At 33.8% G+C, this 25,924-nt stretch overlaps 1 protein-coding gene across 6 annotated transcripts in view; it reads left to right on the forward strand.

The window, feature by feature from the left end:
• The first annotated feature begins 1,831 nt into the window (after nt 1-1,831).
• The window catches only part of LOC127836813 (microtubule-associated protein RP/EB family member 1-like), a 72,644-nt gene continuing 48,551 nt past the window's right edge, over nt 1,832-25,924 (forward strand). For 5 of the 6 annotated variants that reach the window (XM_052363413.1, XM_052363411.1, XM_052363415.1 and 2 more), the window contains exon 1: nt 1,832-1,980. The gene's annotated coding sequence lies outside the window, so the exon portion shown is untranslated. Of the gene's footprint in view, nt 1,981-13,972; nt 14,019-25,924 lie in introns of all 6 variants that reach the window. The other variant, XM_052363414.1, reaches the window with a different exon arrangement.

A 25,924-nucleotide genomic window follows, 5' to 3' on the forward strand; every position in this document is an offset into this window, starting at 1 on the left:
GTTCATACAGTTATGCACATCACTACTTTAAATGTTCGTATTATACAGTTCAATAATATAAAATAGAAACCGAATGTGTGTTAAATATCTAAATTATTATATACCTTAATAAGACACAAATACCGTTGTACACATTAATATTACACAGTAGTTGCTTATAATTAAAATAACGCAAAATAATCATGCTAAAGTAGAATTGCCCTCAGATTGTCGAAATGAAAAATTTCATTTTGTCACATATTAAAAGTTAAAGAATCATGTATATCAGAGAACCAAACGAGTTGTGCCAATTTAATGTAATTGGCAATTAATTCTCTCCAAGATATCGCCGAATCTGAATATAATTACCCGGGTTATAGTTACTCCCAAGCATAGTTATGCCCGTTTTTATTTGTGAGCGTTAGCTCACAAATAATGCAGACCGAATTTAGCAAATCAGTGTGCCTTAGCTACGCTAGGAACCGTAACCCATGACTGCCTGTGTGGATAACTCCAGTAAAGTTTAGCAGACGGCAGAATGCTAAAAGCGTCTACGCTAACCACCGCATCTGCCTGTTCTCACTGGTACAGTACATATTGTGTATTTAACAGCTTGTAAGACAACGTTGGCCTGTCCAGTGTTTATCATTGAAATCTGTACATATTGGCTGTTTTCAGGGAAACGGGGCTTAATGCATGTCAAATAAGATTAGCCTGTGAACACTGATTAGCTGTATCAATGATTTGAAAAAAACAACACATCTCGACCTGTGTTTTAAGACACACTCTTTATAAATTTGAATGGGTTGTGGTCATTTCATACTTGCGATATAAAAAGCTATAACATAATTTTGAAAACTGAGTTGCGTCTAAGATTATACAACAGCGAACAAATTCAGTGCCTTCAGCGCTTTGATTTTTAAATAATACGAAATATGTTGAAAAACATAAAATCTACTCACCCTGAAGAATTATCATCAATTCGCAAAAAGAGGTGGCGCTCGTGATTAACAGCCGTGAAAAAAAGCTTAATTTCAAATTAAGTAATATTAAAAAACTAAAAAAAAATTAATGTTGCCACTGAAATGTATGTGGCATGTACATAAATCAATGTATTGCTATTTAATTAATTAATTTATTTATTTATTATTGTTTCATAATAAATTCAAGCACACACAATACACTTTATCACACATAAACTCATACTTTTATTTTCAAAACTAATGTAAATAATTATCTAAATTGTAAGATCCAAGGTTATTTATGTAGGCAACAGTTATTGGTGGATATAAAACAATTGTAATTAATGTGCATGTCACAGTGAGAAAATCTGTGTTATTCTATTTGCGTTGATTTCTCCCGCTGCATTATTTTTCTCAACCGGTTAATATATAACTCAAATAGGATTTTAGTACGCCGAATTAAACAAGTGAAAACATGTAAATGCTTTTATTATTGAGTGTACCGGTAAATCGAGATTCAGATCCTTCCGATCGAAACAAGGTTAACCATCTGTACATTTATTTTCGTACAGTTATAAAGAAAGATTTTTCAAAAACAAATGTACGTAGAATCTATTAATCTTTGTATAAAGCTATCTTTTGTGAGTTAATCAGTATAAACTTATGTTTTGTCAGTTAATCAGGGAGCCATTCTGATCAAACTCCACGCAGAGATTTAACCTGTTCCGGTTATAGCTATGTACAGTATGTAATGCGAGGAGTTTGCGGAGGTAGGCGAATTTTTTGGGAATTAATTATGGTGCAATGCAACCTATTTTATAAAAAAATATTTTGTATACTATACAAAACATTTAGAAAATAATTAGAATAGCTGTTCTTAAAAAGATCAGTAGAACAGTGTTATAAAAATCCGTTTATTTTTTTTTAGATCATTGAATAATAATTTACTCCGATCCGGATATCGTCACGTGACTAATTCGAAAACATTTTTCACAAAAAGTGCCGGAAATTTTCACTCATCTGCTATTTTAGTGTACAGGTAACGTATAGTGATTGCTGGTTATACCATCGTACATCTAATGCCTTCTTTTTTTAAATCAAACAAGTTATGTGACATGTTTTCGTTAACAAATTTCTATAATGTGTGTGATTGTTTACCCCACCCACCTATCACTAATCCAAACAAATACAGGACAGGAGAATGGCCGTCGAAAGAATTTAATGACCAATCAATCCAATGCAAGGTATGCTGCTATTCAGGGGATTTAAACTAAGGTCCTCGGATTCTGAATGCTCTAACATCTGATGACAGGCCAATGTCTTTCCCTGAAACTATGACATGTTTCCTATAGTCACGACGGGTGGCAGACGTTCCCCCCCCCCCCCCCAAGACGTTTCCTCCCTCCCCCCCCCAAGACGTTTCCTCCCTAGACGTTTCACCCCCATTTTGGGGGTGAAACGTCCACATAATATGAAAATGTATATTAGAAGTAGTTATTTGTTATAATGACGGGATATGTGAAAAAATAACTTCATTGATTAGTATTAAAATTCAGTGCATTTTATGTGTCTTAATAATTAATTATTTAAAAAAAAATGATGTAAGTTAAGTCCTGAGTGAGTGAAAACAAAGACCTATAGAATACATTTTATAGGTCTCTGGTAAAAGTGACTGGGTGTTCTTTTATGGTTGTTTTTAGGGAAGCCTCAAACAAATTTTACCAATTAAATAGATCTAATTATAATTGTTTTTCTAAGTGCCTGAACTTTTTCTTTCATTAATTGAGATCATTGAAAAATTGAGTAAAAGGACACCTTTGATGTTCTTTGATGGTCATTTAAAGTGGAATAGTATGTTACTTAAACAATTATAACTTTTGTATTAATAAATTGAGTAAAAGCACACCTTTGATGTTCTTGTGTTAGAATTCATGATGTGGGATCTTTGTTTAGATTGTAAGAACATTGTTAGTGAACAAGAAGAAGCTATTGAATGTGATTTATGTCACAAGTGGCAGAATTTTTTTTTTGATAAATGTACATGTATTTTGCGGTTTATAAAATCCTATTAAAATATGTTATCAATAATTCTTGTGTTTTGTCAACATGATACAGGTTTTTTTTTGCCCGATTTTATAGCCGAAATTCGGCTATGTTCCCAATCCCAAAAAGTATACTTTTTTCCAAAAATGTGGCAAAAAATTCCCAATTTCCAAAAAAAAAAAAAAAAAAATATTTTTTTTTTTTTTAGAAAGAAGTCTTATGTGTATTTTATCTCAATTGTAATTCAATTACATCTAACAAAGTATTGTATGATTTTTTTCTTTTAATTTGAATGATTGTAAAGAGTTATATCAAATTTAGTATTTCCCTAATCAGTGGACTTTTCGTGTGGAAAAAAAGGCTAATGAATTTATTTTCCCAATTTCATGAAAATGCCGATAAAATTCCCAATTCCAAAGCCATGGGCTATCTTCCCAAAAATTGGAAAAAAAACCCTGTGATATATGCACTTGACAACTTTATTTTTCATTTATTCTAAGAAATACCCAAACAGTCAGTAAAATGGAATACAAATAAAATAATCATTTCATATTAGTATAATTATAAAGATAGAGGAAACTTGAATTGTTTGCTAAAAGGACCTAGCATGATTTTAGGCCAAATTTGTACACTTGGGACATTAAATTGTAAATACATCAATATAAAGCAATTATCCTGAATATTCTATTTGATAATGTCAATATCAGTCAATATCAGTATCAACTTCCTATTACCAGTATATACTGTTACACCATTAAAAACAACGTTATTTTGTGAAAATATCCACACAATAAACCATAAAAAAATATACTGCTCTTTTTACTCATGAAATTGGGACTTCAAGAGTAAATTCAACCAAAATTTAGAAAATACTATGTTGTTTTCTCAATTTTTAAAATTAAAACTATGATATCCTTTGTGATTTTTTTTACTGGAATTGGGCAAAGACCTATAGATAACACTATTACCATTTATCATCCCAATTTAAAAATAAATTTAATTTGTAGCTAAAAAAATGTGACAGCAATTTCATTATTTCCCTAATATTAAATTACAACACACACCTACCATTATACAAGATATTAGGCAATTATGGTGCAATATACAAGCTTGGATTAGATTCGCAAGTGTATTACACAAGATAACAGCTAGATTATAATGGGTGCAATATACAGGCCCTTTAATCAGCATTGATGAGATTAGGTGACATCTTTAAAGGGGGATAAGATGAGATAAGCACATTATCATGCAAACATTTTTTAAATAGTTTATCACTGTATTAATTATTATTAATGAATTGATTGCATTTAAAACAGTTTTTTTTAAGTTGTAAAGTTATTAACTTTTCCTTAAATTCCACAAATTCATTAAATAAAAAAGTTTTTTTTGCTTTTAAATATTATTAATATCATTGAGTTAAATTTTAAAAATATCAATAAGTTTTAATTGCAATTGCTAATTATATCATTAATAACAAAATAATGCACAAGGAAAGTGCAATTCTGTTTTAATTAGTCTAAATTAGTTATAAGTAAAAATTAAAATATCAGTGACATCCAATAATGTGATTATATACATATGAATTCATGAGAAAAATAAAATTGTTGACAGTTACAAAGTTTATTTATTTATCATATTTAACTGTTACAAGGAGTTTTGAAATTAATATAAATGTGGTTTAACCATATTTCAATTCACCAATTGACCCTATTTAATTGGATTAAAAACAACTAACAACTAATGATTAACATGCATTCCATTCACAGTTAAAAAAAAAAAATGATTTATAAAACCAAAAAAAAATTCAAAGAAGCTGCTTCATAGATAAAGTAAATTAAAGACTTCATAAACAAAATAATCATTTTGATAATAAATCAAGCATATACTTCAACCACTCAATGATACATTTATTGGAGGGGAAACGTCTGCACTAAAACTAAAATGGGGGGGAAATGTCTGGGGAGGAAACGTCTTGGGGGGGAAACGTCTGGCATTCAAACGTCTAGTCACAGTCGATTGGTGTATAACGGATAGCTAAGCCTAAGGACTTCGAGTCTCATTTCAACGTTAACACCATGCATTCAGTAATTAAACCATTAAACCTAGATAGACACATGTCTGTCCTATTAAACCATGCAAGCAGTTTTAAATTTCCGAAAAAATATTATTTGTTTACAGCGCAAATTTCATGGTATACTGATTCAGCCATTACCGGATCGCTTAGGTCTTTATTGGATTACATGTGTATCGTGTTATTTCTTGAAATTTGACACAGCATTTGTAAAAAATAATTGCAATTAGTGCTGCAACAATATACCGGTATATCGGTATATATCGCAATACGCAATCCGCATATTGTATTGCGATACGATGTTCATCATACCGGTGCGAACATTTTACAAAAAATCATTCACATTTCATCCAGAAAAGCCATCCGGAATAATGATATCAAGGTAAACCAAACAAAGCGGTGTAAATAATTTTTTACGTAAAAATAGCATTCTAAAAAGTGTATTATACGGAGTAGCGTTGTTACATGGGAGCATTCGTTCGATGCTTTTGAACAGTTTATCGTTAAATTAATTGTGCACAACTGTTAACTGCTAACGCGACAATAAAAAATTATAGCGTCAAATAAAAAGTGCTTTATCCTTTGTCTCAATAAAAAGCGCGCGAAAATTATGCAGACATGTAGAACGTCGCATGGAAAGTATGGGTGTATTTTGTGTTGTATAAAAGCGGGAACATTACGTCAGGCGAATGACGCGTGTTCAGTGAAAATAAAACGCCCCAGTTGGACGTAATTTCATCACATCTTTAAATAGTAACAAATGCCAAAATATATTTGATACTTAAGAAAATGTGCCAATGTTTGTGTTTCTTTTTATTCTTGAGCACATTTATAGTAAATATTTACCAGAATTTGCTTTAAAACTGGAATATACAGGATTATCGGGTAATTGGCGAGTTATAATTCTGGTACAAGTTAGCAATATATTGCGATATATTGCAATACAGGTTTTTGAACTGACAATATATTGCAATACGGTTTTGGGCGTATTGTTGCAGCACTAATTGCAATATATGTACATTTCCAGAAAGGAAATTCATTTCTGCGTTTAATAAGACCAAGTTCATGGAAATCACTGCACAATTGATGAAGTAATGGCTGTTCAAAGTGATGCACCCTATATTCGGGTCATTTTGAGTTGAATACCTTGTTATATATATATAAAGATTTGATAGTGAATAATATGTTTTCAGAGAAATCAATTTTTCGTTATGATTTGATTATTTTTCATAAAAAATGATGTTTTCACTAATTAATATCAAAGCCACACGCCAACCACATGTGTATTGGAAAACTTCAATTGAGTTTATATTTATTTTGAGACAATCCCCACATTCCTGAATATGGGTCACCACATGTCCGTTATTAACCAAATCCCGAGTTGCAGCTTTCATGCTTATTTTATATGCAGGGCTCGAATTTAACTTTTTTTTCTACTTGCAAAAAATTGCGAGCAGCTTTAATACCAACTCGCAAAATCAAAAACATTCTCGCAAATTTTGATGGAAACATAAAAAACCCTTGGTTTTTAGTTTAGTTCTATTTAAACAAAATAAAAGTACTTATCATATATATACATTTTATTTTTGCAACCATACAAAGATATCAGTTCCTTGTACCACAAGGGCCCACATTAGGTTGATTGACCATCTTCATCTATAACAAGTTTTAGTCTTATTTTAAGTTATTTTTTCCACTAATTCACTGTTTTCATAGAAGGATTTAAAATCTGTTTTTTCTAACTAAACGGTTAACTTTGCTTTATCTTTTGTATTATGTATATTTTGTGTTATTTCTGTCTGTGGGAATAAAGTGACAAGTTATTTTTCGCTTCAATGAACATGTGTGAATAGTCGACTGTTTCACTTCCTTTGTACCAATACCATCCGCGTGTCTGTATATACCAGTCTACATACAAGGTGCGCGCTTACGCATAAGGGTTCTTGGGCGTTCTATAAATTGACCTAAGATTTAGTGATCATGTGTCGAGCAGCATTATACCTACTCATTTCTTTTCACTATTTACTTGCAAAAAAATACTAGTGGCTTAAAACTTGACTCGCATTCGGTATTTTTTACTCGCATTTTGCGAGTGTGCGAGTGTTAATTTCGAGCCCTGATATGGTATGTATCAATTTGGTTTCTGAACATTCTTACGTTTGTAAAGGACACATAATACTAAAATATTACATCAATGAACATTATGTTTACCAAACAAAATCTGCAAAATTCAAGAAACCATTCGTCTGCACCTTTTCTGTCGTCACAAAAACAGTGCGTGCATAACGTGACCTTGTTTTGCTTTGAAAAAAAGAAACAGTTGTAAACATTGACACACGTCAACAAAAACATGAATTGACTTAACAATGATAGGCTTTTTGTATTCCAGCGTTTTTTTTCCCCAAAGGGGAAAGGTACCTGTACCCCTACAATTGGGAATTTTTCGAGTCGTGAAATCTTCAAATCGGGAAAAAAACGAGTCGCGAAATCAATGAATTGGGAAAAATTCGAGTCGCAAAATTGATGAATTGGGAACCTTTAAAATGCATGTAATCTATCATTAGGGGCTATATTCTGCATCACAAAGCATTTTAATCTAGGTTTTGACAGAAAAACTACAGTACGGTTATGATATTTTGACTATCGTATCATGTCATGTGAAAATTGTGTTATTGCCACTTCAGTTAGGATGTGCCCGTCAATTGGAAAAAAATATCTTCCAGTGATAGGCATAAGCACTGAGGTTGCATAAAAAATAATATTAATAATTTTGTTTTAGCCCTTAAAAGTCTTACAAGCCATGCAATGTTTCATGTGAGTTAAATTAAAAACTTAAAAACTAAACAAAAACAACAACAATGGATCTTGTACTGGTTTGACATCTTTTAACAATAGACAGTGAGAATAGTCACACGTAACCAAAATGAGTTTTTAGAGTGGAATGCTTTAACAATAATTTTCAAAGGTAAGTCTTATATTTTGTTTTGATTTTTTTTCAAATCATCAAATAAGATATTAAGATCATCTGCCATTAAATGCTTATGTATATGTTGTAAATAACTATAGGATTTTACAGCCATGTCTCATTATTTTTAATTTTATGTTAAACTTTTATTTGTTTATATCCGTATCCTAATAGTTACTGTCCGGATTTCACACTTAAAAAACTATACATAGAAGTAATATGCGCATTTAACTCAATACGGTTACGTTTTTTTTAATGTCAACGAAAAATTAGTGTTGAGAAAGTTTATTGATGTAAGGAAGACTGGTCTTAGCGATGGAATTCTTTCACGGGAAATATCGATCACTCGTCGCGGTTATGTAATCCATTCACATTTTACTTAGCGGTTAGAGTTGCGCCCCATTTGAAAAGTTTTGTTTACTTTCTACGCATCAATGTCCAGCGAAAATAAATGGCCAAAAATGAAAGGCTCGACCATATCAAAAGATATTTCCAGCGAAAATAAAAGGCACTGGCTATTGGGAACGGCACCTAAAATCGTTCGGAACGGTAGATATCGAGATTGGGAAAGGTCCGGTGCTAAAATTGGGAAGCCTCCGGTAGGCTTTGGGAAAGGTACCGTTCCCCGGTACTAGTTAAAGAAGGAAAAAAAACGCTATATTCAATTCATAGAAAACTATAAATCTTAACATAAATAAAAGTATTTTGCAAAAAACGTTTAACCTATCCGTTACTCACTAAAATCCGCTATACACCAATCGACTGTCACTAGTTGCAATAATTCAACTCTCAGCTTTATAGCCCAATGGATTGCTGAGAGTTGCAATGTGCTCTCTCTTGTCCATGGGTGCAAAATGTTATCAACAATGCAAGAGTTAAGGAACACTGAAACTGCAAGAACTTATTAAAGTTTACCTGTCTAAACCACAAACTCATCCAAATGGTACCATTAAAGCAAGAAATAATTGTTTTTATTGACTAAGTTTTTCTTTCGTACGCTGTATCCGCCAAATTGACCCAATATTGGTTAGGTCGCAGTACACCAATATTTTGCATGTCAGGTTATATGTTGGAGCCTATTAAAATTGATAACAATGTGGTATTCGATACAGAATACTCTGATTCAAATTTAAGCATAAACATGTCAGCGAGAAAAGTGTGTTGAAACATCGTCATATTTTTATAGGGTGCATGCAAAGGATAAAATCCGTTGGTTGCCATTTAGTTAAATTTAACATGTTTATGAAGTTTATTCATTATTTTCCTCAATTTGTCTCGAACAACGTCTGTTTAGTTATGCGCGCGAAATCTGTGCGCAGATTTGCTCTTCTCTTTATGAATGAGTGAATATCGACTCCCAAAGCCACCATAGCAAAAATTATCAATTACACTTTAGGAGTATTGGAGAGTCCTAAAGGCATTTTGCTAAACTCAAACAAGCCTCTGTGTGTACAAAAGGCAGTTTTCTATTTGTCATTTTCGTCCATTAAAACTTGCCAATAGCCACTCTTTAAATCTAAAGACAGGGTTCTCAATAACTTTGAGCCAACAGGCCAAAATGTGAAACCAAAAGGCCTTCTAGGGTGGTCCAGGGGCATGCTCCCCATACAATTTTTAAATTGAACACTTGATTTCCTGCATTTTGGGCCATTTTATGGCTATTTTAATGGTCAACCAGGCACTTAAATTTGAGCATTTTTGTGTGCATTTTATGAATTTTAGCTTTTTAAACTAACAAAAGATAAATGAAAAAAGCTCTTTATTACTTTTTTTAAATTTTAACTCATATTTCTGTACATTTACTATCCCAGTCACCATCAGATTCACAGCCATTTAGTTCAGCATTTAATAGTTAATCTTTGATGAGAGACCTCATCTCATCTCTTGGGTTGCAGATACTGTCTTCATCCTAATATTATATACGCTCCTGCCCTAATAAACGCGCCCCTATCGTATAATAAAATGAAGGAGTGATCAAAATATTAGCGCCCCCATTTCTCGGCTGCTAAGGGGTAAAGTAATTGCATTTTATTGAAGGAAATTTTTTTTATCAACAAGGTAATTGGCAAAAACCTTATAGAAATATAATATATATAAAATATAGAAATAAAACTTTAATAATAATAATAATAATAACATATATACAGTACACTCCACGAGTTTTCCCCAATTTCCCTCCATACGCCGCGTGCAGTAACGCCGAGGGAAATTAGGAATATTTCGTGATACGAGGTGTTTGCATGATTTGGAAAAATTTATAAGCCGACGCGGCGGCCCTCGTCGTTGGCAACGCGGGGAAACTCCGTGTTTTGCGAGATAACGATCAATTTAACTTTGTTTGACTTCCTGATTTTCAAATAAAGTTACATTTATTACAAGTACATATATATATTTATTTAAATATGTATAATATACCATTAAAAAAAACAACTAAGATAGATCGATCCCCACGTGGTTGTAGAAGTAGTTGTATAGAAAACTCGTTGATTTACGACAAACAAATCGTCGTCTTTAAACTGATACTTACCAATTATTATAATCACAGTTTGCAACATTGTTTTTATTTTGATAATTTAATCCAAAGTTTTCATGTTGGAAGGTGTTTTTTCTATACTGAACATGTAAACAAATGACTGTGGACCCTATTAAAAGTCTCGGAAATCTGTGTGAATTGACAGTTTGACGTTATCAAAGGGGAGTCGCTTCCTGTCTGAATGCATAACTTACTCAAGTAAACACGTTCAAAGAATGCATAAGGAATGGTTTTAATTGTCGGAACAAAGTCAATTCACTGCTCACGAAAGCATTTATTTTCTCTTCGTAGGTAGGTTATTCCATTGATTGCTAAAAGAAGGTGGTAACTATTGAGTTGAGAGTTGCATTAAATATTAACAGTTGTGTTCTAGTTGCGTCGACATTCAAAACAATGTTTACCAGTAATTATGGACCAAATCGGCAGAGTGAAATTCACCTATGTTAATCCCTTTTGTCAAAACAACACATAACGCCAAACACTTTATCAAGTTCCATCCAGATGTTCTCTTTTATCAGTATACAGTACAATAACTGTTTCAATAATTACTATACTAAAATACCGTAACGATAAAGATATTTGAATTGAAATTAATTTGGAGGAAATAAAAATTATTTGCGATATAATTGTGTTAAAAAATACCAAAGAAACTTTGGTCGCTGATAAGAACTGAAATTGTCTGCATTTACCGACTAGGCTAAAGTTATACACGCCGCGGGTATAGCGAACTCGGCGGAACGCCACGTTTTGCCTTGCTTTCAAACTCCGCGTAAACACTCGCTAGCAGGAATAAAAACGTGGAGTGAGCACATTTTTTGGGGGAAAAGGCGTGGAGTGTACTGTATTTGGAACAGATTGATGTAAGAAATAAACTCCAACATGCAGGCGATTTTATTATTGCAGTGATTTTTTTTTTGCCCAAAATTACAGCCGATATTCGGCTGCTTCCCAATTGCAAAAAATGCCGTTTTTTCCCAAAAATTTGATTAAAATATCCCAAAAAAAGACAAAATTTTCCCAATAAAGCCAATAAGATTACAATGTAATTTAGCAATAATTTCGAACGAGTGCCGATCGAGCTTGTCGAGTCGTCGCCGAACGATAACTGACTTATATATTGTTCGCGAATTTAGCCGAATACGATTTTACGTTGCTATCAACATCTCTCTCTATATTGCGAAGGATACCGATGATAGTCGATGTATCCCGATTGTAAACGCTTGTTTTTACACACGTCCAAGATGGCGGCAAGCAGACGAGAAATTTGTGGTGAGCGGCGAAAATTATAAATAACATTCAAATTAACAACGGATATCATATGGTTATTACGGAATAATTTAATGCGTGTGTCAATTAACGCAAAATACAATGTTTGAGATAAAAACAACAAATATTTATTAGAAATCTTCACAGTGAATGTGCATCACGGAAATCAATGTTGGGAAATCGGAGTTATCTAACACTACTCACAAAGTTAATGCATTTAAGATGAGTATCGTTCGAAAATGGAAAGAGACCAACATGATATGATTTATATGTTAGTGGATCTGTGTATACACTGCAACGCCGATATATCGCGGACCGGTATATCGCGCTGTCCAATATATCGCGATTTGGCTATGGCTCCCAGGATCATGATCACTAAATGACATGTTTTAATCTTTTTGCTAACATAACAAAAGACCGGTTCTAGCTAGTATTAACACCCTATGTTTCGCGGCTTACTATGGCACGCAGTGAAGCGTGAAAAACAGTTGATACGTGACAGCTGTGTTGTTTACACACGGCTGGGGTTGTTTTTAACACTTAAGAAATAATCAATTAGTGTCATTGCAAAGGTAATAATGGCAGTTTATTGGTATATAAATCGTTAAATTTCGGTCCTGGTCATGAATGTCTTTGTCCTGATAAAAAGCGCGCGAAAATTGGCGTGGGTGTATTTATTTGTAAATAAAAATTTCGTAGCGGGTACAACATTGAGATAATTTAATTCCCATTAAAAGTTTCGTTGTAAATTTCAACTAAAGTACCGCGGTATCTCGCGAATTATGTGGCATTGACATTTCCTCTTAATGAAATATAATTAACAGAGGCTGTATCGTTACCGTTACGCTATTTCAGTTCCTTCATTAGGACTATTTTTAAGGGTAAATTCGAATCTATGCACAATTATATTGTATACGTTTTTACGGCAAGAATTCTTCTTTTTAGCTGATTCGCGAGCGATTGTACATGAAAATAAAAAATAATTTACATTTTGATTTTTATGATAAATACAGATACGTATGTAGTTATGAAAATGATCATTGTAGAATTGGTTTGCAATTATTACTATACAAATATGTAGCAGCGCCGTATGTAAAATGAAAACATTGGGGAAATTTGACAAATTATGCGCAATACAATAAAGTTAGACATTTCTCGAGTTTTATCGCGCGCCGGATATATCGCGCTCGCGATCTTTGGACCCCACCGACCGCGATATATATGATTTATGAAAGCTGACTTGTCCGGGGACAAGTTAAATTTCCGTGGTAATTTTTTTTCGAGAACAAAACTACTCAATTTTCCGAAAATCAAAAACGAAAGTTTATATAAATAGCTTATTAATAATCTGCGGACTGGCACACTTTTTCAACTGGAGGTAGGTAATTTTCCGATAATAATTATTAAATGAGGTAAACAAGTCCACGAGTATATATAGCAACAGCCAATCATGCATAAGAAAACAATTTTAATAGAGAAACCAGCACACATGTGTATAGCAACAGCCAATTACGCATTAGATAACACTTTTCGTACATTGCAAATGGCCGCATACATGTTCTAAGGACCTGCATTCGATTTTTATATAATAAAACCACTTTAACATCAAGCCATGACGCTAATCAGACCAATGATAAAATCAGTTCGGCGTCGGAAAAGAAGAGAAAAGCCAAGTATGAATATGATAAACATACGACGCCAAGCGGAAACGAGAATTTGTTGAGTCTTGGCTAATTGATTTTCCTTGGCTTGAAAACGTTGCCGATGTGTGTAAATGTAAACTTTGTAAGGAGATTCCTATATTAGCGGATAATTATATACTTAAAATTAACGGAGATTATTTTATTTCAAGTTAATTGTCAAGTCATGTTGAGATTATTAAATATCCTAGATGGTATCATGTGTGACTTAAACGTGATCTTATTATAGGCACATCTTGCTTGTATTTTTTGTTCATGTGAATGTTCTAGTTAACTATGTTTATAATTTAAAATAGAAGTTAACAAAAGTGTATGCTTGTATTATTTGCTTTATTTGTAATGACCTTTTCCTTTATCTATCTTTAAAGTACGGACAAGTACTTCTTTGGTACGGACAAGTGAATTTGTGGGTCCAACTTGTCCATGGACAAGTAGACTCTTAAAATATTTCAGAACCCCTGGCATTGAACGGAGGATGTCAAGTGCAAGATGTTGAAAGGTAAAGAAATGAAATAAATTATTTTAACTCCATTTAATACATCATTGACATAGCAAGACCACTAAAGTGTTTTTTATGTCCCTCACTATAGTAGTGGGGGACATATTGTTTTTGCCCTGTCTGTTGGTTGGTCTGTTGGTTGGTTGGTTTGCGCCAACTTTAACATTTTGCAATAACTTTTGCTATATTGAATATAGCAACTTGATATTTGGCATGCATGTGTATCTCATGGAGCTGCACATTTTGAGTGGTGAAAGGTCAAGGTCATCCTTCAAGGTCAGAGGTCAAATATATGTGGCCAAAATCGCTCATTTTATGAATTCTTTTGCAATATTGAAGATAGCAACTTGATATTTGGCAAGCATGTGTATCTCATGGAGCTGCACATTTTGAGTGGTGAAAGGTCAAGGTCAAGGTCATCCTTCAAGGTCAGAGGGCAAATATATGTGGCCCAAATTGCTTATTTTATGAATACTTTTGAAATATTGAAGATAGCAACTTGATATTTGGCATGCATGTGTATCTCATGGAGCTGCACAATTTGAGTGGTGAAAGGTAAAGGTCAAGGTCATCCTTCAAGGTCAGAGGTCAAATATATGTGGCCCAATTCGCTTATTTTATGAATACTTTTGCAATATTGAAGATAGCAACTTGATATTTGGCATGCATGTGTATCTCATGGAGCTGCACATTTTGAGTGGTGAAAGGTCAGAGCCATCCTTCAAGGTCAAATATATAGGTCAAAATTGCTCATGTAATGTCACTTCTGCAATATTGAAGCTAGCAATTTTATATTTGACATGCATGTGTATCTCATTGAGCTGCACATTTTGAGTGGTGAAGGGTCAAGGTCAAGGTCATCCCTTAAGGTCAAACGTCATATAGGGGGACATTGTGTTTCACAAACGCATCTTGTTTTTTTTAAATATTTGTTAATGTTTTCACCATGATATTTAATAAAAAAATAAAATACTGAATTAAATTCTTACTGTTAAAGAGGTTATGATTAAATGGTATATTTAAGAATCTATATAGATTATTGCAAGTTCAATATGCATGTGGAAGGATATTAACTTAACATTGTCTTCATTGTAAGAACACATTAAATTAGCACTTTATAATATAAAAATGCTGTCAAACATACTTTAATAATTTTAATTCTGTTCTTATAATCATATTTATGATGTTTCCCAATTTCATGGTTTATGGCGCTATTTTTCACAATTTCATGGTTTATCGCGCTAATTTTCCCAATCCAAATGGCACAGGCTGTAAAAAAAAAAAGCAAAAAAAATCTCTGTATTGTATCGGTGTTTTCAGTTTAAAATGTCAAAGTCATGTTACATTTTTTTTTTACACCGTGCATTTAAAATACGGATCTACCCAGGTTGTTCAATATGCGATACGCTGGGCTGAAGCTACCGTAACCATAAACCTTCACTTATTAACACTGTTCATATCTCGGCCACGCGTACTGTTACAGTTCTCACTACGGTCATATTGACAACAGCCCTTTCATTTCGCATGATAATAGGGTTTAGTATTCTTATAAAACTTGTGATATGTTTACAATTGCTAAATAAGCTTGGAACTTTTTACAAATACCGGTTTACACATTTTAGATGTTGGCTCATATTATACCTAAAGGAGGGTGAAATAAACGTGCCCTCTTTGTGATTTGCATCGCGCCCAGGCGCGTTTATTAGGATAAAGACGGTATACACGTCTACCATGCACATTTTGTGTGACACATCTAGTTTAAAACGTAGGTGAATTAAAACAAACTTTCACAACAACAAAAAATTTGCATTAACACAAAAAAACGCAAGCAATCAGAAACAAAATCTAACCATGTGATGAAAAGAACGTCAAAGTATTTGACTGCTTTTTGACCGATTCCAATTTGCGCCTTATCATTGTTGTTGTTGTTGTAATGTGTTAAGGGAGATAATCAAGCGCTGCCTTTGCTTAATAGCGAAAAGGAGCAAAATACCGGAAAGACACGCAAATTTCAAAAAGTCAATTGCTGATTGTCTGAATCTGAGCGATTTTCAACCGGCCCAAATCTGATTTCAAACGGCCAATTTGGCTGGCGGCTGGCTCTTATACCCTGTAAAGATGTGATGAATTTAGACTAATTTTTTAGTAGTATTAAAAGACCGTATATCAGTGCTCCAGCTAGGCCTATATCGAAGGGCGCCGCGCCCTGCCCTCCCGAACCTCCGCCCTGCCCCCCCCCCCCCCCCCACCCCCCCCCCCACCCCCACCCCCCCCCCCCCCCCCCCCCCGAACCCCCGCCCTGCCCCCCCCCCCTAAAAAAAATAAAAATAAAATAAAACATTACATATGATAATTCATAAATCTCTTATTACATTGTAATTAGTTTAATCCTCATTGTAGACATTATATTTGATTGGTTTAATAATAATGGGAATAATACAATTATTTATAACATATAAATTTACATGCAATAGGAAGCATTCCAGAAACACCTGTGCGCTCGAACGTGCCCTTTTCACAAAATACTGCGCGTCGAAAGTGCCCTTTTGACAAAATACTGCGCGTCGAAAGTGCCCTTTTGACAAAAAAGCCCCCTTGCCCTTTTCAAATCCTAGCTGGAGCACTGCTCTACTGAAAAGATACATTCACGGAACATACCGGTATCAGCGTGTAACGGGAACAGGACTCATTTGATGGCAGTGTGGAGAAATCAACATCCGGTTAATTTTAAATTGCAGATTAAACGTTGTTTTGTTTGGTAAAGATGTGTTAAAACTTTAAATTTAGATCTTTTCTGCCAGAAATGCCTCTCGCCCTGCAGGACGAGCGCTGCCGGAATATTCACTCTTCTGGAGCCGAGTTCTACTCGTAATTACAAGTGGGCGAGTGGATTTGTAAAACCCTGGTGTTTAAGAATTTTATGAACAGAGATGTTCTCCATTTTCCAGAAGTAAACACACATATGTGCACTATGCCGATGAATCCATTATTTGAAATATGGGGCATGCCTCTATTTGACTTCAATTTGGGACAGAGGCATATGTTATCGTTCAACGCGATGTACGCCCATCGAGCACTTTTTAGTTCGACTATTATATATAAAATATATATAGTGGAGCTATCCTACTCACCCCAGAGTTAGCGTCTGCGTTAGCGTGCATATGTTTAATTTTTTGTACCCAAATATTTTCTTTGTCCCTTGACATATTGCTTTCATATTTTGCGTACTTGTTAACCAACATTACCCCAACCTATAAACAAGAGCAGACAACTCTATCAAGCATTTTGTCATAATTATGGCCCCTTTTCCACTTAGAATATGCAGCAAATGTTACGCAAACTATTTTCAATGTCCCTTGACATATTGCTTTTATATTTTGCATACTTGTTTACCAACATCACCCCAACCTATCAACAAGAGCAGACAACTCTATCAAGCATTTTGTCATAATTATTGCCCCTTTTATACTTAGAATATGGCCAATATGCATATTATTGATAAATCTATGTTAAAGTTTGCGTACTTCCCCAAATATTTCATATATCCTTTGACATTGCATTTATATGTTGCATACTTGTTTACCAACATGACCCCAACCTATAAACAAGGGCAGACCACTGTATCAATCATTTTGACAATATTATGGCCCCTTTTAAACTTAGATGATTGAACATTTTGCTTAAATTGCCGTAACGTCTTTATTTATGAACACATTTAATTATAACTTTGACAAAACAACACTTACCTGAATACCACAATGGATTCCACCCAAACAATACCCCACGCCCCTACCCAGAATCCCTTCCCCCCTCCCAATATTTTTTTTTTAAACATCATCTAATAAATTACCACACCCCACATTATATTCCCCTCTCACCCCTCCACCCCCCCAAACCTCCCTACCCCCAATTTTTTTTTTAAACATCTAATAAATTACCACACCCCACATTATACCCCCCTCTCACCCCCCCCTACCCCCCCCCCCCCCCTCCTTTTTTTATTTTTGAAAGATCGTCTAATTAATTATTGAATATGAACAATTTCCCCATGATGGCTTACGTTGTACTGTCAAGCACTCGAATAGTCGAGTGCGCTGTCCTCTGACAGCTCTTGTTTTATTCAACCAATCATCAATTAACTCTTAATTTAGATTGATGCAATATGTACATTTTTTTTCTGAAAATCTGTCAAAAACGAAAGTAAATTTATGTGAAACATCAATGTGTATCGGTCAGGGCTCAATTTGTTTGATATATAACAGGCCTTTTCCACCCTATGCCACGGGTATGTATATGGGCCACATTCCCAATGCAAATCTGGTTGTTTTTTTCCCCAACTGAAAAAACAAAATCCCAATTCCAACTTCCAATGATTGCAAAGTTGATATTTTTTCGGCCTCTAAAATGCGCAAAATAACGTTACCTTAATCCGCAAACTAAACATTGGGGGAAAATCCGCTTGTTTTGAGCCCCGGCTTTCAGAGCTCGAGATAAGGATTTGTGATATTAGTAACGGTACTGCCACTGACAGAAAGAAAAGGAGTACCGTAACGCTAAAAATCAATTAGTACTACATGTACTACCATATCCAAAAATACAGGTAGTACTGTACTACCTGTGTTCTTGGATATTGAAGGATGTATAACTGACTTTAAAGAAACATTTGCAGCAATTATAAAAAATATATTTAGCTTCTTAAACAGTCACATTATTAGTGTTTCCATTCTGAAGTTCATGTATGATGCAAATACAACTACACATTAAAACTCATGACTATTAAAATACTATTTCTTTATTTTTTTTCTTGACAAAAAAACACAAGCCAACTAGTAAGCTAAGCCTAAGTAAATGAACACTAATGTCATTGTCTCATCCGTTTCCCATCGTGTTTTCTAACGTATTTGGCCACCGATGCAATCAAATCGTTTAATATCGGGGCGACAATGTATTTTTGGGTTACAGATTGAATGTCAGGATGGTTTGACGACCTTATGTGGTCATTATATGACAACAAAGTGTGTTTGTTTTAACCGCTTTCGATTTACCTGGCCTTCCCTGCACGCAGACATATTGTTTTTGACGGTTACCGGAAATCACACAACAGAATAGACAATAATACCTGAACCAAGTCTACACTTTTTTGGTAATTTTAAATTGATGAAAAGCGCCGTTAGGTTAGAGACCAACAAATCACGACGCGCCGACGCGGACGTATTGGTACAGCCAGATTTTCTATAGTGGGGGACATATTGTTTTTGCCCTGTCCGTTGGTCTGTTGGTCTGTCTGTTGGTCTGTCTGTCTGTTTGCGCCAACTTTAACATTTTGCAATAACTTTTGCTATATTGAAGATAGCAACTTCATATTTGGCATGCATGTGTATCTCATGAAGCTGCACATTTTGAGTGGTGAAAGGTCAAGGTCAAGGTCATCCTTCAAGGTCAGAGGTCAAATATATTTGGCCAAAATCGCTCATTTTATGGTACTTTTGCAATATTGAAGATAGCAACTTGATATTTGGCATGCATGTGTATCTCATGGAGCTGCACATTTTGAGTGGTGAAAGGTCAAGGTCAAGGTCATCCTTCAAGGTCAGAGGTCAAATATATGTGGCCCAAATCGCTTATTTTATAAATACTTTTGCAATATTGAAGATAGCAACTTGATATTTGGCATGCATGTGCATCTCATGGAGCTGCACATTTTGAGTGGTGAAAGGTCAAGTTCAAGGTCATCCTTCAAGGTCAGAGGTCAAATATATGTGTCCCAAATCGCTTATTTTATGAATACTTTTGCAATATTGAATATAGCAACTTGACATTTGGCATGCATGTGTATCTCATGGAGCTGCACATTTTGAGTGGTGAAAGGTCAAGGTCATCCTTCACAGGCTTTTTCCGCCCTATGCCACGGGTCCGAAATTCGGCCCCATTCCCAATGCAAATCTGGTTGTTTTTTTCCCAATTGAAAAAAAAAATTCCCAATTTTTTTTTTTTTTTACCTTAAAATATATAAGTTAATCTGATCCGGTGTAGAAAATAGAAAGTGTTGCATAATTAAATTATCTGTTGCCTTGAATTTGTTTTAAAAACTGTAAAATATATTAATGATTATTTAAGACTTTCCTTATTTTCCTCAAAATCCGGCGCTTCGAACGATTTTTTTCAACTCAAAAAAGGCCAGGCCTTTTCCCCAAATTCAGATTAAAAAACCTGCACTTATCTCACATGTTCATAATATTTGTAAAAATTTATTAATAAGTTATTAAAATAGTCGTTATTTACCAGTTAACGGCTTCTTTGAAATATAAGAAACACTATTACATGCGATAACTTTTCCCAATTGAGCCAATTTTGTTCCCAAAATGGGGGTTTTCACGACGCGAAATTCCCAAAATTCCAGTGTGGAATATTCCCAAAGTGGAGCGGAAAAAGCCTGCTTCACAAGGTCAAGGTCATCCTTCAAAGTCAAACGTCATATAGGGGGACATTGTGTTTCACAAACGCATCTTGTTTCGTAAATGCGTATAAGGGATATTAAAGTCGTAATTGTACGTCCAGTTTATAAAAATAATTGCGTAAACCTTCATGAAAAAGCCATATTTACGGCTGTACGGCCCTTATCTGGAGCTCTGGTCTTTGTATCGATCAATACCGCGCACACTGTGCAGGTTATGATAAATCATCAAAATGGCATCACACAACAGCAAATATTACGTTGCCAAAATAAGAAAACAAGATAAGAAAAATATGCCAACAACTTCGTCCCTTTTCAACAAGCAAAAAGAAAATTTTCAACAAGCAAAAACAGGCCTTTTCCGCCCTTTGCCACGGGTCCGAATATGGGCCTCATTCCCAGTGCAAATCTGGTTGTTTTTTTCCCAATAGAAAAAAAATATCCAAATTCCAACTTCAAGATGCCAAAAGAAAATTGTCAACAAGCAAAAACAAAATATGGGCTGTCAGTTGTAGTGGCAGCCATTGTGTGAATATGTTTTTTGTTACTGTGACCTTGACCTTTGTCCTAGTGACCTGAAAATCAATAGGGGTCATCTGCCAGTCATCATCAATGTTCCTATGAAGTTTCATGATCACGACATGAAATTCCCAAAATTCCAGTGTGGCGTTTTCCCAAAATAGAGTGGAAAAGGCCTGTGTTTTCATTTCAGACTAAAACACAATTTTACATATCTTAGTTTTTATCCGATCTTCACCAAACTTGGTCAGAAGTTGTATCTGGACAATATCTAGGTCAAGTTCGAATATTGGTCATGCCGGGTCAAAAACTAGGTCAAGGGGTCACTTAGTGCATTTCAAGCATTTAGCATGGTGTCCGCTCTGTAATAGAAGTAGTTTTTATCCGATAATCACCATACTTGGTCAGAAGTTGTATCTAGACAATATTTAGGTCAAGTTCGAATATGGGTCATGCAGGGTCAAAAACGAGGTCACAGGGTCACTAACATCATTTCAAGCATTTAGCATGGTGTTCGCTCTCTAATTGAACTAGTTTTCATCCGATCTTCACCAAATTTGGTCAGAAGTTTTGAGACTAGACAATATCTAGGTCAAGTTCAAATATGTGTCATGCAGGGTCAAAAAGTAGATCACGAGGTCACTTAGTGAATTTCAAGCATTTAGCATGGTGTCTGCTCTCTAATTGAAGTAGTTTTCATCTGATCTTCACCAACTTTGGTCAGAAGTTGTGTCTAGATGATATGTAGGTCTAGTTCAAATATGGGTCATGGTAAAGTTATCAAGTTGTCCAAAACCTTCAAATGGGCGTATCTTGTGACAGTTTGGCACTTTTGTTTTATTTTTGAAAGATCATCTTATAAATGACCACACCCTCACACTATACCCCCCCCCCCCCCCAAAAAAAAAATATCCCACCCAAGAATCCCACCCCCAAATTTTTTTATTATTATTTTTTTTATTTTCATTTCTTATTTTTGGAAGATGATGCAATAAATGACGACACCCCACACTATACACCCCTCTCCACCCCACCCCTCCAGCTTTTTTGATTGAAGTATTGAGATAGGTCTCTTCACCTTTTAAAAGAAAAATGGATAAGCGGTCTGCACCCGCAAGGCGGTGCTCTTGTTTACCTATGTTGCCAGCTGGTATCGTGTTATTAACCTTTGATTAAATGTATATTTATTTAAATTACATTAAAATATAGCAATTTTAAGTGTTGAATGGTTGGTGAAAAGATCTTCTAAAATTCCCATTTTCGCCAAAAACGAAGTGAAATTCCCCCATCTAAAGGCCCTGGCCCCAATCCCCCAAAGTGTAGCAAGGGCCCTGTGGTGTTTTTGATTTTTTGCTTACAAATACTTTAAAATTGATAACTAAATGTTGTCAAGGTGTCAATATTATATTTACTTATGTTCAACCAACAGAGCTGCATATATATATATATATATATATATATATATATATATATATATATATATATATATATATATATATATATATATATATATATATATATATATTAAATTATGGAAACTAACAAAATGTTGCATTTTATTTATAAAAAAGAAGAAAAATATTTTTTAGCGTCCTTCAAGTGGGAATTTGTTTGACAGCAATTGGGAAATTTGTAGTTTTTTTCCTAATTGGGAAAGTTCCATTTTCCAGTACTTCATAAAGAAGGAAAAAATTCGCTGCACTTTATACATGTATAACATTTAATATGAACTTGTTAAACAAATTCATTTGAGTCTGTATATTACCAAATGCAAGTCTTTAACTTGTGCTACATGATATACAGTAGTTATTTACAATCTACATTATAGACACAGCAGTTTCTAACCTTAAACACACCTTTTAATGAAAGTAAGTTTTATTGATGTTTTCCTGGACACATCTGTCACCAGGAATGCTTCCGATTTACAGAATTTGTGTGTTGGCTTATTCCTGGCTATCGCCAGTCAAAAAGCACATAAAATAAGGGAATAATCTTATTGCTGGGAATACATTATGTGGAAGTCAGAAGTAAAAGACGAAAAGTATCACTTGCGACAAAGAAATCGCGCTATGGAATTGTGGAACATTGCTCGTAATTCGGTGTCGACACAGTCATACAAGTGTCCATATCATTCTTACAAAAATGTTCATCTATGCCATCCCATGTAAGTTGTATTTATTGATTTTTCTGTTGAATTTTCCTGTGAAACTGACTTGAGAATTAAAAAATTGGGTCAATTTATGTTTCTTCAGTTTTGTTGCATATGCTTTTCATTTGGAATGGAGGATTTTTATGATTATGTAGTATAAACATGGCGTTTCGTGAGTTTTGTTGATTTCAACCTCTCTACAATTAATGGAATGGGTGATATACATGTTAATTTCCACTTTGCCCTGATAGCCCTCATGTACTGTTTTAGTAGTTTTTGCATAGAGAACATGGGAGATTTCTCTGCAAATCAACAAGATGAGCACATATTTTAAGGACGAGGGCTATTAAGCCCTGCACATATTTTAAAAGTGGGCTAATGCAATTTATTTCATTTTGCATATGTTCATATTATACAAACAAGAGCATCATGCCCATTGATCAAAATAATCACAAGCCTTTAAGGAAAATTTGCTGGTATATTTTGAATTTGATTGGCTCAGATAATCTGTTAATCTACACAACTTTGTATAATTACAAAAAAAACACGCTTTCTTGGTGTTAAAAAATGATAGAAGTATAAATTACTTGGTAGAATGTCTACTTTTAATGAATAGCTTGAAAAAAATGTTGCAAACTTGTAACAGTTATGAAATTAATGCATAAGTTTGGTGAAAGGTTGTTTATAATATTTATAAAACAGAAAAAGTCCCAAGAGTTAATTTTGCTTCATTTTGAGATATAGTAAATACAAGTTCAAATTTCAATTGCTGATATTTATCTTACTGTTAGTGAAATGTGCATGCCAATATTAAATACAATGCCAATTAATGTCATTTAAAACAATGAAGTATAGAAATACAAGTACAAATTGGCAAATATAGTGAAAGTGATCTGTATTCAATTACAAATGCAGTTCAGCCCAAGTGAGTGATAATTAACCCTTGTCAAAAAAATAACCCACTTTCATACCAAAACACACTTAAACCAACATAAAACTGTGTTTTTTCTGAGTTTTTCTCAGCGGAAGTTGGTTTTTGCTATTAAAAGCGAGTTTTATGTGCGCTAAACTGTGCTTAACTGAGTTTAAAGTTGGTTATTTTAAGAAGATGTGTGTTTAAGCGAGTTTTTTTCTGTAAGGAGTCAGTTTTTTTGTGTCAAAAGTGAGCCTTTTTATTTATGAGTTGGTTTATGTGTGTTTAAGTGTGTCTTTTTGTTTTATAAGCGAGTCTTTTACAACAGAAGTTGATCCTTTTTAAACAGAAGTGGGTTTAAGCGAGTTTAAATTGGTCTTTTTGTAAATAATTTGAGAGCTGAAACCAGGCTGAAAGACTCACTTAAACACACTTTTCAATAAGTTGGTCTTTTGTTTATAAATAATACTCATCAATAAAACAAGAATTCTTCAAATAGGTCTTTGTTTCATGTTTATAGCCATTATATAATACAAGTCAATTGTAAAGGGGCTTTTTTACAGCTTGTTTGCCATTGTCCCTATTGTAAATGTGTGTGCTCCCCATAATTTTTTAGTGAATATTGGATGAAAATGGCTCTTTCAGAACATCACAGGTTCACAGATGGACAACAAGTATCACTGCCAAAAACTATAAAAATGATAAAACTTAGTTTTATACCTGAAAATGAAAGAGTTTGTGTTTCGCTTTGATTTTTTTCTTTATATTTGTTTTTATTATAAACAATATCTTATGATTGTTTTATGTCTTAAAATTTTTATTTTTTTTAAATTTTAAAACAATCTTATATGATTGTTTATATTTGTTTAAAACAGTATTTACTTGTTAAATCTGCATATTTAAATAATTATGGTATTGGAAACATTATTTTGGAAATAATCTATTAATTTGTGTACATAAGTTATGCAAGATTTTGATATTTTCATATGATACCATTGTATCCATTTTCTTAATTTGCAATAAAATAATATGATGCCAAACATGACCTGTGTTACATAAACAGTCAACAAAATAACAAGACAATACCTAAAAACACCCCTTTTCACACCACTAACAATAAACAGATAACAATCTGTCAGGCATTCAGAGCTAAACAGGGTACTGATTATCAGGGGCAGATAAGGCTACTGATAGGGTTTGCCCAGACATAAGGCTGGAATGAGGTATAAGACTTTTGATTGGTTCAATTTTTTGCACAGGAAATTATTTGAAAACAACAACTTTTGAAAAACAAGCTGGTTTCAGCAATTGAATTGAGCTAAATTAAATTAACATTAAGACTTATAATTGTTCTGTAAAATGTATTGAAATACTGTCAGCATGAAGTATTGTGTGATGAAAACAATGTGTATTTTACTACAATTTGGAAATCAACAATAAGTTTGTTGGAAAAGAAGTTCAACTGTTTTTTTTTTGAATACTGAAGAACAGTTTTAACAGGTTTGTATTGTCATTTCTTCATCCTTTTTTTATTTAGTTTACTGAATTAATTATGATCATTATTATATTTATGTATTGTCACTGGGAAATGTAAATTGATAAGTTAATGTATTGCAACTTAAAGGAAAAACAACACAATTTGAAGCAAAAATAGATGAACATACACATGACAAAGTGTAAATGTTGGGTACAGTGAATTATTGTGGTTGTGTTTTATGATTATTGTCATCTTTATTGTTATTTATAGATATTTCTGGTTACTACTGAACAGATTTCTTTCCCTCATATTTTAATTTTGAAGGTTAAACTCTTGCCCCAAGAGCAAAATCATGCTACCTGATGTATGGACTTTTACACCAGGCTTTGAATGA

This window comes from Dreissena polymorpha, chromosome 7 (genome assembly GCF_020536995.1).
Source record: "Dreissena polymorpha isolate Duluth1 chromosome 7, UMN_Dpol_1.0, whole genome shotgun sequence".
NCBI classification, from domain to species: domain Eukaryota; kingdom Metazoa; phylum Mollusca; class Bivalvia; order Myida; family Dreissenidae; genus Dreissena; species Dreissena polymorpha.